General features: G+C 42.2%; 1 protein-coding gene across 1 annotated transcript in view; it reads right to left on the bottom strand.

Moving 5' to 3' along the window:
* Positions 1 to 14,506, bottom strand: part of LOC105472068 (ankyrin repeat domain-containing protein 30B-like) — a 539,363-nt gene that overhangs the window by 36,506 nt on the left and 488,351 nt on the right. The gene's annotated exons all lie outside the window — the stretch shown is intronic.

Genomic DNA, 14,506 nt, shown 5'->3' on the forward strand with positions numbered 1-14,506 from the left:
TTATATTTCAAACTTTTGCAGGCCTTTTATTTGTCACAAATACTCACATTTCATCTCACTTGCTGTGAATTTGTGCACTTCCTCCTGCACTGATGTATCAGGTAATTTGAAAAAGTATTTGGGTCACTGCCATGTGAAGTCGGCAAATATCCCCGCATTCTTATTCTCATGTTTTTAAATTGAAAAATTGTGATATAATTAGGTTCAGCCTAATTATTATCACTTCTTTCCTGCCCTCTAGAGACTACTTTGTTAATCGTGAAATCGTTTAATAGCAACCACCTTATAATTCCCCACCAAACTACTTTAATTGATTAAATCTCTTTATCATTGAAACAATCCCCTAATTCAAATCAGTTTATGAGTAGCTCCTACCCCATATCATTTTCCCCTTAAAAAGAGCCTGAAAAGATCAGCATTCACTTAGTTACAATCTCCTCACATCCCCCATACATTAGACTTAGTAACATCACCAATAATGTCCATAATGATGTCTATGTTAATAAATCTTTATTAGTGCACAATTATCTCCCCACAGTTAAATCCAATGAGTTCCTCTGTGATTTGATAAAGCATAATTGGACCCTGACCTTATTTGGGGATGATTATATTTCTCAGCCTTCTTTGACACCTTGGGCTCCTGACTGCCTTTAAACTACCTGCTTTCCCCTTCCCAGTGTCTTTCCAGGGTCCTCTCTCCCCTTCCCAGTGTTTCCCCAGGGTCCTCTCTCCCCTTCCCAGTGTCTTTCACAAGGTCTTCTCTTCTCCTCAACGTTTGGAATAAAACCCTCGTTTATTTTTGCGTGTGTTTGTTTTTGTTTTTGTTTTTTGAGATGGAGTTTCACTCGTGTTGCCCAGGCTGGAGTGCAATGGTGCAATCTCAGCTCACTGCAACCTCTGCCTCCCAGGTTCAAGTTCTTCTCCTGCCTCAACCTCTCGAATAGCTGGGATTACATCCACACACCACTATGCCCAGTTAATTTTTTTCTATTTTGGTAGAGACTGGGTGTCACCAGGTTGGCCAGGCTGGTCTTGAACTCCTGACCTCAGGTGATCCACCCGCCTCAGCCTCCCAAAGTGCTGGGATTATAGGCGTGAGCCACCGTGCCTGGCCATGTTTTTTTAATCACATGTTTTCCCCACTAGACTAATTGCAGAAAAGCCAGCTTGAGAAACCTAAGTATCCCATTGACTGTTACCCTTCTCATGCAATACTATGGGGACCACTCAAGACTCTATTCTAAACCCTGTTTTCTCTTTTACACTTTCTTAAAAATCTCATGCATCTCTTCAATTGATTTAATTTCTTCTATAGTTTTCTGTCTGATGACAATGTCTAAAAAATGTGTTTAGATTTCAGTACAGAGGTATCCTTCCAACTTGCAAGCAGGCACTTAAAATAAAACATATCTCATAGTGAAGCCATTAACTCCCACCTCCCTGACCATTTACTGCCCTTTAGTCTCCAGTCTAAAGTGATGGCTGCACTGGAGACCCAGAGATTTAGCAGCAGCACAAAGTCTCAGAGCCACGTAACTAAATCAAGTGCCACTGTTATCTGCACCCTGAGCATTATTATCACGCTCCACTTTCATCCTAGGTTCAAACATAGGTTTCCACCCTATATTCACTATGCTTCTGTTTCACTTTAAATTGTCAGTTCATCAGAGGTTATGCTTTTGGTTCTCTGTTATTTTGTTTCTTGTGTTTTGTTTTTTGTTTTTGAAAAAGACCTGGCTCTGTCATTCAGGCTGAAGTGCAGCGACAGGACACACATTACTTTTTTAAACTGCCACCTAAGTAAGCATTCTCTCTTCTCCTCATTGTTTTGAATAAAACTCTACTTTTCCTTCCACTGATTTAATTTCTCATTATACATTTATTTATCTTTGTGAGTTTTTAAGGGCCCGTTTTCCCCACTAGACTAGTTACAGAAAAGCTAACTGCAAAAACATGTCATTTCCCATTGATAATTACCCATGAACTATAATTCCACAGAAATTCCATATGCACAGTCATCTAATTTGACCTTATTTGGCCTTTACAAACTGCCTGTGTTGGATTAAAAATCATCTACAGATAAAAATGTATTGATAAAATAATGGAAGTTGAAGCTGGCTGGTAAAAATGTTTTCCATTGCTCATCAAAACAGAAATGAATGGATTTACCTGTTGACTCTACATTACGTTTCATTGGAATATGCCTACTTTTATGCAGTGCCATGCTGTTTGATTGCTGCAGTTGTGTAATATATTTTGAGACCAGGTAGTGTGATTTGTCCTGCTTTTTTTTTTTTTTTTTTTTAATGGAGTCTCGGTCTGTCGCCCAGGCTGGAGTGCAGTGGCACGATCTCATCTCACTGCAACCCCCGCCTGCCAGGTTCAAGCGATTCTCTTGCCTCAGCCTCCCAAGTAGCTGAGACTACAGGCATGTGCCACCACACCTGGCTACTTTTTTGTATTTTTAGTAGAGACGGGGTTTCACCATGTTAGCCAGGATGGTCTCGATCTCCTGACCTTGTGGTCTGCCTGCCTCGGCCTCCCAAAGTACTGGGATTACAGGCATGAGCCACTGCACCCAGCCTACTTTATTCTTTCTGTGCAAAATTGCCTTGACTATTCAGGGTCTTCTGTGGATACACATGAAATTTAGAATTGTTTTTTAAATTCTATTTAAAATACATTTGGAATTTTTATAAAAATTGGATTGAATCTATAGACCATTGCTGGTAGCATGGACATTTTCACAATATTAATTCTTCCAATAGATAAACATGCCATATCTTTTGGTTCATTTGTGTCTTATTTAGTTTATCTTATCAATGTTTTATACTTTTGTGTAGAAATATTTCACCCCCTTGGTTAATTGTATTTCTAAATATTCTATTTGATGTTATCGTAAATGAGATTGCTAATCTTAATCCCTTTCTTCACCTATATCCAACTTCAGTAGCTTTAAAGTGTAAGCATAATATGTATGAGAATTTGGCAGATGAGAGGAACTCAAATTTTGTAGTTCTGTAGGATACAGGTTCCCAGTTCAGCACCCTGTGTCACTGCTTGGGTGCATGGGGGACACTAGGTACTGGACTGGGTGGAAATCCTGGGGACTTTAAGGCCTAGTTCATGCAGGCAGAAAATAAAAGTTTCTGATCCTGGGTACTCTCCAAATGGTGGGACATGTGAAGGGAAAAACCACAAACATTAGAAAAAAAAATTCTATTGTGAAAAACCACTCCTTCGTGCTGACCTCTTCTGAATCCTTGTGCCCCATACTCTCCTGCCCAGATGGTGATGCAATTCTCCTTCAGCCCCTGACACAGCAGGTGTTAAACATGTGGTCAACTGGGCACAATGGTTCATACCTATAATCCCAGCAGTTTGGGAGGCCAAAGTGGGAGGATCTCTCAAACCCAGGAATTCAAAGCCAGCCTAGGCAACATGACAAAACCCCAACTCTATAAAAAAAAATACAAAAATTAGCCAGGCATAGTGGCACATGCCTGTTGTCCCAGCTCCTTGGAAGGCAGAGATAGGATTGTTTGAGCCCTGGGAGGTTGAGGCTGCAGTGAGCCATGAATGTTCCACTGCACTTCAGTCAAAGTGGCAGAAAGAAATGCTGTCTCAAAAACAAACAAACAAGAATGATATAATGGTCTGTGTTTACATAGAAGGAGTTGAGCAGAGAAAGAATTTGGTTAATACTGTTAAGTTCTTCATGGCTATGATGAATGACAAATTTGTAAAGTGAACATATTAACATTGAGAGTTCTGTAAATATGGGTTATGATGAGCATTATGTGGCAATAAAAGTTGTCATATTCAATGAACTGTAAGCACATGATCAATGAATTTTTAAGCACAACCCCAACAATATTTATTTTATTCTCAAGTCACCCCTGTGAGGTAGGCAGTAATCATGCCAGGTCCTTGTGATTTGACTGATGGTGGAATGAGGCAGAGAGTGTGAGAGTCACCCAGCAGTGGGGAGCAGAGAGGAAATGGGAATGGACTGGAGTTCACTCATCTAACTCGGTCTTCCTCTGCGTGGTGCTCTTATGTCTCTCCATAAAGTTCAACAGGGTGTGGGCTTCATAGCTGGTGACCCAAGGATCCAAGAATTAAGTGAGGACCCAGCCCAACCTCATCTAAAGAAATAACACCTAAGTGTTCAATATATTTACAGGAGATCTATGAGGCTATTAATTAAATGTATACTATGTGCCAAGCACTGTGTTAAGCAGGGGCTTATGAGCTCCAGTTGACTTATTCTTTAGGAAACCTAAATACGGAGGAGATCACTAGCCTCATTTTACACATGTAGGGACTGCTGCTTAAAGGGAGTAAATGTATATACAGGGTCACTTGGCTGGTAATTGGTGAACTGGGGTCTCTAACACAGGCCACCTGACCCTGTACTTCAAGAAAGCTGGAGAGCCTCTTCCCAGCTGTCTATGAAAAGGCCAGAAGCAGCAGAGAATAGCATTTGAAACTTTGATAAACAGGTGAGCTCTGTTCCTACTGATAGGATACAATTCTGCTTCCTATGCTCCAAAGTCTCATTTTCCTAAAACTGAGGTTTGATGAGTGCTATGGTTTGGATGTTGTTTATCGGAAAAACTCATGTTGAAATTTGATGCCCAATGTGGCAGTGTTGAAAGGGTGAAACTAGTGGAAGATCTTGGATCTTGGAGATAGATCCCTCATAAATGGATTAAAGTGCTTATGTCAGGATACAAAAGGCCTTGCACTCATTCATTCTCTCCAGAGTAGATTGTTAAAAAGAGCCTGGCTTTCTCAATTTCTCTCTCTCTTTCACTTCTCTGTCATCATGTGATCGCTTTGCACAGGCCAATCCCCTTCCACTTACTGCTATGAGTGAGAGCAGAATAAAGCCCTCACCAAAAGGATGCCAGCTCCATGTTTCCTTTTGTATGAACTTGTTTTTATTCTATTGGGTGTATATTTAGCAGTGGAATTGCTGTACTATGTGGTAACTCTATGTAAGTATTTGGAGCAGCTGTTAAAATGTTTTCTGAAATGGCTACTTCATTTTACCATCACATGAGAACCATATAAGGGTTGTGATTTCTCCACATCCCCCCCCCCATATACTTCCTATCTACTTAAATACACCCATACTAGTAGGTGTGAGTAACATCTGATTGTGACTTTGATTTTCAATTTCCTAATTAATAACAATGTTGAGCATCTTTTCATGAGCTCATTGGCCACTTGGATCATTTACTCCTATTTACTGACATGTTGTCATCACTAATAATCAAAATGTTGTCTGATAGAGTATTTTTCTAAATTAATTTACTTGTGAGAAATTTACAAGGGTATAAAATAATTTACTCAGTGAATGTAGTTGTCTTGTTTAATTTTAATGTTTTAGATGATTTTTTTGTTTTGCTTTTTGAGACAGAGTCTCCATCTGTCACCCAGGATGGAGTGCTGTAGGAAGATCACGCCTCACTGCAGCCTCAACCTTCCAGGCTCAAAGGATCCTCTCATCTCAGCTTCCCAATTAACTGGGAGTTGAGGCATGCACCTCCACATCCAACTCTGTACTTTTTGTAGAGATGGGGTTTTGCTATCTTGCCCAGGCTGGTCTTGAATTCCTGGGCTCAAGCAATCTGTCCATCTTGGCCTCCCAAATTGCTGGGATTTCAGATGTGAGCCATCCTGCCTGGCCATGATGACTTGGTTTTCTTATTGGCATATTCTCTACTGGCCAAATAAATTATCTGCAGTCTCAGTCCTTGTGGGGTAAGCAAAAATAATAACATAAAATAAAATCTACATTAATTTTGCATAATTATATACTAATTTTATATCCAAATCCATAACTTATATTGGCCTAGTTTTAAAGTTTTTTAAACAATATATGTAATGGCCATGTAAATCAAAACATGGCTTGTTTAAATTCAAATAGATTTGAAATAACACCAAAATCTTAAAAAATATTTTTAAAAGAGACATTTAAAACAATAAGTAATTTTCATTATGCTCCCAAATATTTAAAATTTATTGCTTTTTTTACTTTCTAAATATTCTTATTTCAATTTTTGTAGCCTATATGTTAAGAAAATTATTTATTACTCTCAGTTTTCTAACTTATTACCAAAATGTTGTTTATATTAATACATTTTAAAAACTCTATCAATAGTTTTAATACTGTTTATTCTTAATAATATTTACATGTGTCTTTCATATTTTCTGTATCTTTTCAACTGTATTAATGAATCAGAGAATACTCAATAAAAGGTCAAAAGGCAATGTCTCTTGTTTCATTTGTCAAATCAACAATCTGTGAAAATTGGATTACATTAAAAGATAATGTGACTATCTTGAACATCAACTGATTCTCCTCCATGTTCTGATTCATGCTGTCTGACTCCACTTTGTGAAAAAGCAAGCCCAGCAGGGACCAACAGGCAGAAGGCACTGCACACAAGTCCAGCTTGGGAGCAAAATGCATGTAGTTCCTAACATTTCAAGCTGTCTGGAAGAAGTTCTGAGGAAGACCTCCGCACTAGGAGAAGGCTGTGGAAACTGATGAACTCTAGGACTTCTGTAAGGACAAACTGAAAGAACAGCAGAGGACCCAGGCTCTGCTCTACTTTTTTTTCAGACTAAGGAGTTGTGATTACCGTAAAAGAAAAGCAGAAATCCAAGCTCTGCTGCTCTGGCTCCATATTGGTAGAGGCTGCCGCCATCACCTGGGCTCCAACAGGGAGGTGCTGCTAGGACTGCACACCTCTTGGAGCCAGTGGGAACCCCGGCCCCTTCTGAGTTGGAGCTGGAGCTCCCCAGTGCCACTGCAGGTGCCCAAGAAGCTGCTCTGCAAGAACCAGCAGGAACCCCTTCTGGGCGGGGCTGCAGCCACCCAAACTGTAGCAGTGGGTCTGAGCCTCCCAGTGCTCTTGGAAGGGGCTGGAAACAGGCAGGATTTACCCTCCCAGTGCAACTGCAACCACCGGACCACGGCTGCAGACCTGGACCTCCCACTTAACGGGCAGGCAGGAGCAGGGGACAAGACGGAGACCTGCCCTTTCTGAGTTGGTGGAGCAGGAGCTCCTGGATGCAGCTGCTGCTGGTTGCCCTCCCAGGCACAGGGCCCTGGGCATCTCTGCAGCCTGCACCCTCAGTGGCCCCAGAAAGGATCTCCACGCACCCTTCCTCCTGTCCCTGCAGGCTCTGTGGTGTCTGGTCCCACAGCCTGGCCTCCATCTGCTCCTGGTGCCTGCTCCAATCTCAGAGCAGGGATTGGGGGCCAAACCCCAGGAACCTTGAATGGCAGCGGGAGGCTGATTGATTCCTAAGCAGAAGGAGGCAGGTCCCCAGTAAGGCCCCACATCCAGGCCAGGAGGGTCTGAAGGCTGAGGGCTATGCTTCCAGTTTCACCAAGGGAATGGGAGACTCATGGTGCCTTTTCTGGCCAGCCCATGGCCGCCCATGGACCAATCGGTGGGCACTTCCTCCTCTCTAAGGTCCACAAAAGCCCTGGTCTCAGTCAGAACAGGGCAGAAGACTGCCAGGGGAGGAAGCAGACAGAGAGATGAAGGGACTACCAGCTGCAGAGATGAGTACCCTCTCTGCTGATAGCTGGAAATGAGGGAGCAACCAGTTGTCCAGAGGGCCTACCCTTTCTGCTGTGAGCTGCAGAGATGATGTGTCAGCAGAAAGGAACCTCCCTCTCCAGGGCCTCTTCTAGCTGAGAGCTGCAGACACGAGGATGACAAGTAGCAAAGAAAAGGTACCTTCTCCAAGGCCTCCTCTCTGCTAAGAACTGAACACTGGATGGATGACCTGCTTACAGAGAGGAACTGCCTACTGTGGGTCTCCTCTGAGCTGTGGTAACACTAATAAAGCTCATCTTTGTCTTGTTCACCCTTCATTTGTCTACTTCATTCTTCCTGGACAAAGAACTCTGGTGCCATGTTGAGGCAGCAATTTAAAATTAATAGTAAGTACTGCATTTATTCACACCAAGAAAAGTAAAAGCTGAGGTCCAGGATGTGGCAAGGCAAGGGTTAAAAAGAAAAAATTTTCCTTTGCCAAGCAGGCTCACTTCAAGGACAGTTATAAGATAATGCTGTCTGAATAGCCAAGGCCAAAGAAATGGGTTCCAGACACCACCCCCACCTTTCAGAGCAAGGTTGAAGGGAAAAAAAGAGAAAAACAGATTCTTTTACTGTTACTCTTTTCCCAGGCTTCTTAAGCATAATTATGTTTTACAAATGTCTGTATTTAGCCACTTCTTGTTTTTCTTTCAACGTAGCTACAAGGTCACTAGCTATGCAAGGTCACAAGTTATGTTATGCTATAGATTACATGACCTGTCACTGTATGATTAACTGCTTTTGTTTTGCTTCTGTAAGGCCGCCTTTAAAAACCCCACTCTGTCTTTGTTCAATGCTCAGGTTTTTGGATATACGTCTACTGAACTTATATCCAAAAATACCTAAAATGAACAATCCTCCTGTTCTCCATATCGGTCTCTCCAGTCCCCAGTTTCCTGCAACATTTTTGGCGATCACGAAGGGACCGGAGATGGCAGGCTGTCTTCTTTGCCACTGGGGACCGGAGCCCTGGGCCAGGGGAAACCTGTGACCCCAGGTGCCACTGGAAGAACTTCAGCCTGAGGGGAAATCAGCTCTCCCCTGACCTGGCGCCCCTACCCAGCAGCACAAGAGAACCTGAAAGGAGCTACAGGACGATTTCAGAAACAGCATGCTTCAGGAACTGCAGTAAGGTTCTGGGGTCCAAAGCAGGACCCATCCCATGGGGACAGAAGGAGAGCCTGATCACCTCCTGGGATGTGCCAAATAGTCTGACCTAGAGGGTCAGGGGACAATGGGAGTGGTTCGTCAATTCGGATGAAACTCACACCCCAGCTGACACAGGATGTGAGAGTGGCTCTCTAAGTCGGCTAGGAAACTGGAGGTGGTGAGAGTGGCTCACTACCTCAACTGGGAAACTGGAGGTGGCAAGAGTGGCTCACCACCCCAACTGGTAAACTGAAGGAGGCGAGAGTGGCTTGCCACTCCAATTACAAACACAGGAGCTGGGAGTGGGGAAGTGTGTGAACGGAGGGGCCTAATTAGGCTCATCAGCCACAAAGTGGGGAGTCACAGATCTCTTAGCATGGACTGTGTGCTCCAAGAAAAATGTGGGGTCAACTAGGACTAGTGGAGATCTACGTGCGGCTAATAGTAGCTGCCCTACAGCTCAGAGTTGTCGCAGAAATAAGGAACTCTCCAAAGCCAAGCAGCATCTGAAAACTCCTATAATAAAAGACAGTATAGTTGGCCAAAACAAAGGAAGAGTGAGTGTGCAAGAGTGAATGTGCAGCATCGTAACTGGGGAGAAATGGGAGAAGAGTCGTCAAAACCTACTCCATTGGAATGTATGTCTAAAAACTTTAAGAAATATTTTTCAGGGAATTATAAATTTAAGTTAACCCCCCAGAGGTTAAGAATGCTCTGTGAATTAGAATGACCCTCTTTTGGTGTTGGATGGCTGACTGAAGGAACTGTAGCCTAGGAAACAATTGGCCATGTATTTAAGGGGGTGACAGGGGTTGGAGGACAGCCAGGGTACCCAGACAAATTCCCTTATGTTGACTCATGGTTAAACATAGCACAGACAAGACCAGCCTGAATTCAGTCCTATTTAGCAGCTTTGCCAGCAGACACAGAGTTAAAGGGGAAGTTCTAGAGGGATCAAGAGAAGCAGGTTTGCAGGAACCATCAGAGGGAATAAAAATTCTTCCTCCGTATGTCCCAGCCTACCCCCCTTTACCGAGTCCAAGAGCTCCAGCTCCCCAGGAAACAGATTCAGGAGCTAACACACCCCAAGTCTCACCCCAAAGGGCAGGATTGGAACCTCTAGAGGCTAAGGAAGGAAGTCAGGATAGTCAAGCAGCCTGTCTCAGATCTGGCTGTGCTCAAGCTATGCAAATACCTCTCAGGGAGACACAAGGACTCATCTATTATGATGGCCAGGGCCACATCCGGGGCATGGGGGAAGCAATGGACTTTCATCTACCAGCCCTTTTCAACTACTGATCTACTAAACTGGAAACACCACACACTTTCCTACATGGAGAAGCACCAAGCTCTTATCATTGTGATGCAATCCATCTTTCTGACACATAATTCAACCTGGTCAGGTTGCAGGCAGCTTTTCCTAACTTTGTCTGACAGTGAGGAGTATAAGAGGATGACACAGGCAGCTCTCTGCTGGCTAGAAGCCCATGCATCAGCAGACACTGAATGCTCAGGCATATACTCAAGGCCAGTTCCCAGAAGCAGACCCCAAATGGGACCCGGAGGATGCAACTCAGCTTCAGCATTTGCAGAGGTACCGAAAGACACTTCTGTAGGGACCAAGAGCTGGTGGAAAGAAAGCAGTTAATACAAGGAAAATTTCGGAAGCACTTCAGGGAGCTGATGAGAGCCTAAGTCAGTCTTATGAGAGACTCTATGAAGCATTCTGGGTTTACACCCCATTTAACCCTGAAGCTGCTGAAAATCAGCACATGATGAACACAGCAATTGTAAGGCAAGCCCAGGGTGACATTAAGTGGAAGCTGCAGCATGAATGCCACCCAGTTTATTAAAGTGGCCAGCAAGGTGTCTGTTAACTGTAACCAGGGAACGAAATGAGAAAAACCAAAAGTAACAAGCTAGGCACGCCAAGGGTTCAGTCCCTCTCCCCAGCTGGGCTCTATATGGAAAAAGAGGGGAGTGGGAACTGGTGCCAGGTCCTTTTTTTTTTTTTTTTTTTTTTTTTTCTGATTTCCTTTTTTACTTTCTTCTTTCCTTTTTCACATTTCCTTTTACTTTAAAGTCAGACAATGGGTCAGCATTTGTAGCTGAAATAGTGCAAGATTTAACAAGACTATTAAAAATAAAATGGAAGTTACACACAGCCTGTCAGTCACAAAGTTCAGGAAAAGTGGAATGCAGGAATGGACAGTCAAGCAGCTACTGAAAAAATATTGCCAGAAAATTCATCTAAGAAAGAATCAAGTTTTGTCTATGGTCCTCCTCCAAGTCAGGTGCACTCCCACCAAACCAACTGGGTATTTACCTTGTGAAATTTTTTTCGGTTGGCCACCCCCAAATCATAAGTCAAATTAAAGGCAATCTCCAGAAACTAGAGAAATTAACCTTAAGAAAACAAATGCAGGTTTTAGAAATAGCCATGCAAAGTGTTCATAATTAGGTACATGAAAAAATGCCTCTAAACCTGACACCCCTTTAAACTTGGTCACTGTTTAGGTTAAAAAGTAGAACTCAATTTCTCTAGAAGTCATGTGGGATGGGCCCCATACTATAATCTGATCCACTCCCACTGCTATTACAGTTGCAGGTGTTGTGCCTTGAATCCACCACAGTCAGCTGAAACCGGCAGCTCAGGACAAGTGAACCAGCCAGCAGGACCCAAATCATCCAACCTGGCTGATCCTGAGAGAAGACCAAGCTGCTGCTGAGAATGACAGCCCTGCTCTGGTCACTTCGGAGGCTGACCAGTCTATACATGGCTAAAGTGGCTAAAGTTGGAGGAAACAAGCCCTGCTCTAGTCACACACCAGAAACTGACTAGTCTATACATGGCTGAAGCCTGAGGACTCATCAAGCAAGTAAATGTAGTTAGAAATCTTAGGACTAGTAGTTTTCCTGTAATACTAACTGTTTTCCTATTGTTCTGTCACTATGCTCAACCTCCTCCCCCAGGTAAGGGCCTCTTTTTCCTTGCTAGATATAAGTATGCTGCACACTGTTTTGCTGTGTTACCCTCCTTAACTATACTGGAAGAAACACCTATAGAAAGGTGTCCTCACTGTACACATACTACTTGATCAGGGAACAATATAACTAGAACTCTATTGTACTATACTTATTATGAGTGTACAAGGATTTGCTTAGAAACTTGTACTTATAATCAGACCACCTATTCAATTTATGATCCAGAAAATGGCCAGCCTTATACATGCTATGGCCCTGTCTTTACATGGGGCTTCGTTTAAAATTCATACCTTGTCAAAGCAAGAAAGTCTAATAAGTCAAACACAAGCCCCTCTTCCCTGGAGGAAAACTATATCCATATACAATAATATTTGTCAATTTACATCCATAAACCCAACCTATCTCACAATCTCTGGTCCTACAGGGTACTATACAAACTGCCAGTACAAAATTGTATGTGCTCTCCCTGTTTGTCCCTCCAAGGCGCCAGCAATAGCTTGCTGGACTGCACAATGCAGTTCACTGACCAATCATCACCAAGGGCAAAGCCAATCTTGCTCATCAAAGTACCAGCAAAATTCGATTATAAAACAAGCACTTGCAATCCTGTAAAGCCAACTGTCTTAAAGTCAAATCTACCTCTATGGACTACAGGTTAATCCACGGCATTACAAAGTTATGGTCAAAAAGCTAAAATAACTTTGTATATTATAAAAAGGGCTCAAACAAAACAGTCGGCCCAGCAACAATTCTGAGTCTTTAAGCCATTCTTTAAACATATAAACCAGAAGTTACCACAGCCTCCTCCTTTAGCCAAAAACCTATTTGCTCAGCTGGCTAAAAACATTCCTGGCAGCTTAGGCGTTTCCTCATGTTATGTTTATGAAAGGACTAACATGGAAAACCAATGGCTTTGGAAAGCAAAAAAGTTAATGTCTCAACATAACTTTAACTTTAACTGACTCTTTCCCCAAACTAACACCCACAAGTTTAAGTGTCTGGCTCTTAAAAACTTCTATTATCAGGAAATACTGTGTTGCTCATTGAGAAAAGGTTTTTACAAACCCAGTAGGAGAACTAACCTGCTTAGGACAAGAATATTACTAAGAAACATCAGGAAAAACTTTACAGCGGGGCAGAAATGACTACAAAGCACTTCATCCAAATCCGTTCTCCTGTTTCTCTTCTTTAAACCACACTTGAGATCAACTTGAATCTCCAAATACTTGGCAATCACCCCCTAGTCTTTATTGAATCTGTGGATCATGAGCATATCGACAGTTGCTTGCTAAATGGATAGGGGCCTGTGTGCTTGGAAGAATTAGACCATCTTTCTTCCTACTCCCACTGCAACAGGAAGAAACTTTAAAATAGCCTGTTTATAATACAGTTAGAAGAGAAAAACAGCTGGGCATGGTGACTCATGCCCATAATCCCAGCACTTTCAGAGGCTGAGGTCAGCGGATCATGAGGTCAGGAGATCGAGACCATTTTGGCTACCACGGTGAAACCCTGTCTCTACTGAAAATGCAAAAAATTATCTGGGCGTGGGGGTATGCACCTGTAGTCCCAGCTACTCAGGAGGCTGAGGCAGGAGAATAGCTTGAACCCAGGAGGTGGAGATTGCAGTGAGCTGAGATCCTGACGCTACACTCAGCCTGGGCAACAGAGCAAGACTCCATCTCAGAAAAAAAAAAAAAAGGATAAAAAAAAAGAGGAAAAAAAATGCAGACATAAAGAGAAATATAAAAATTGAAAATTAAAAAAAAACACAGATTGGCCCCCTGAAAAAATAATTCAATACTCTAGGCCAACTATCTGGACACAAGATAGATCATAGGAATACCACACTCTATTTACATGTTTAACCGCCTTATAAAGTTACAAGCAGTACTTAAAATCATCACTAATGAAACAGCAAATGCATTAGATTTACTGGCCCAGCAAACCACAAAATTTTAAAAAGTTATTTATCAAACAAATTAGCTTTAGACTACCTCCTAGCCCAGGAAGCAAGAATGTATGAAAAGTTCAATCTAACTAATTTCTGCCTGAAAATATCAATGACAACAAAAAGACAATTATGGAAATAACTGCAAGAATAAGACAATTAACCCATTTTCCAGTTCAAACTTGGAAAAGGTGGTCTCCAGATTCTCTCTTTGGAGGCTGGTTTTCATTTTTTGAAGGATTCAAGACTTTAACAGGTGTGGTTTTAGCCATACTAGGAAGTTGCCTTGTCTCTTACCTCTCCTTGTTAGAAGCAGTCAATCAACTATAAAGACAATAGTAGCTAGGCAAACTACCACTCAGCTAATGGCTCTACATAAATATCAACCTTTGTCTAAAAATGAAAATGTACCTTTTCAGGCAGAACTAAATAATAATGATGCCTTCTATTAAACTTATTCCATAAAAGACATCAAAGGGGGGAACTGAGGCAGAAATTTAAAAATAATAATACTGCATTTATTCACTCCAAGAAAAGTAAAAGCCAAGGCCCAGAATGTGTCAAGGCAAGAATTAAAAAGAAAAAGAAAAGAACAAGTTTTCCTCTGCCTAGCAGGCTCACTTCAAGGACAGTTATAAGATAACGCTGTCTGAATAGCCACGGCCAAAGGAATGGCCTCCAGACAACTCCCCTTCCAGAGCAAGGTTGAAGGGAAAAAATAAGAAAGACAGATTCTTTTACTGTTACTCTTTTCCCAGGCTTCTTAAGCATTATTATGTTTTACGAAGGTCTG

The sequence above is a fragment of the Macaca nemestrina genome, chromosome 9, assembly GCF_043159975.1.
Source record: "Macaca nemestrina isolate mMacNem1 chromosome 9, mMacNem.hap1, whole genome shotgun sequence".
In the NCBI taxonomy this organism is placed as follows: Eukaryota; Metazoa; Chordata; class Mammalia; order Primates; family Cercopithecidae; genus Macaca; species Macaca nemestrina.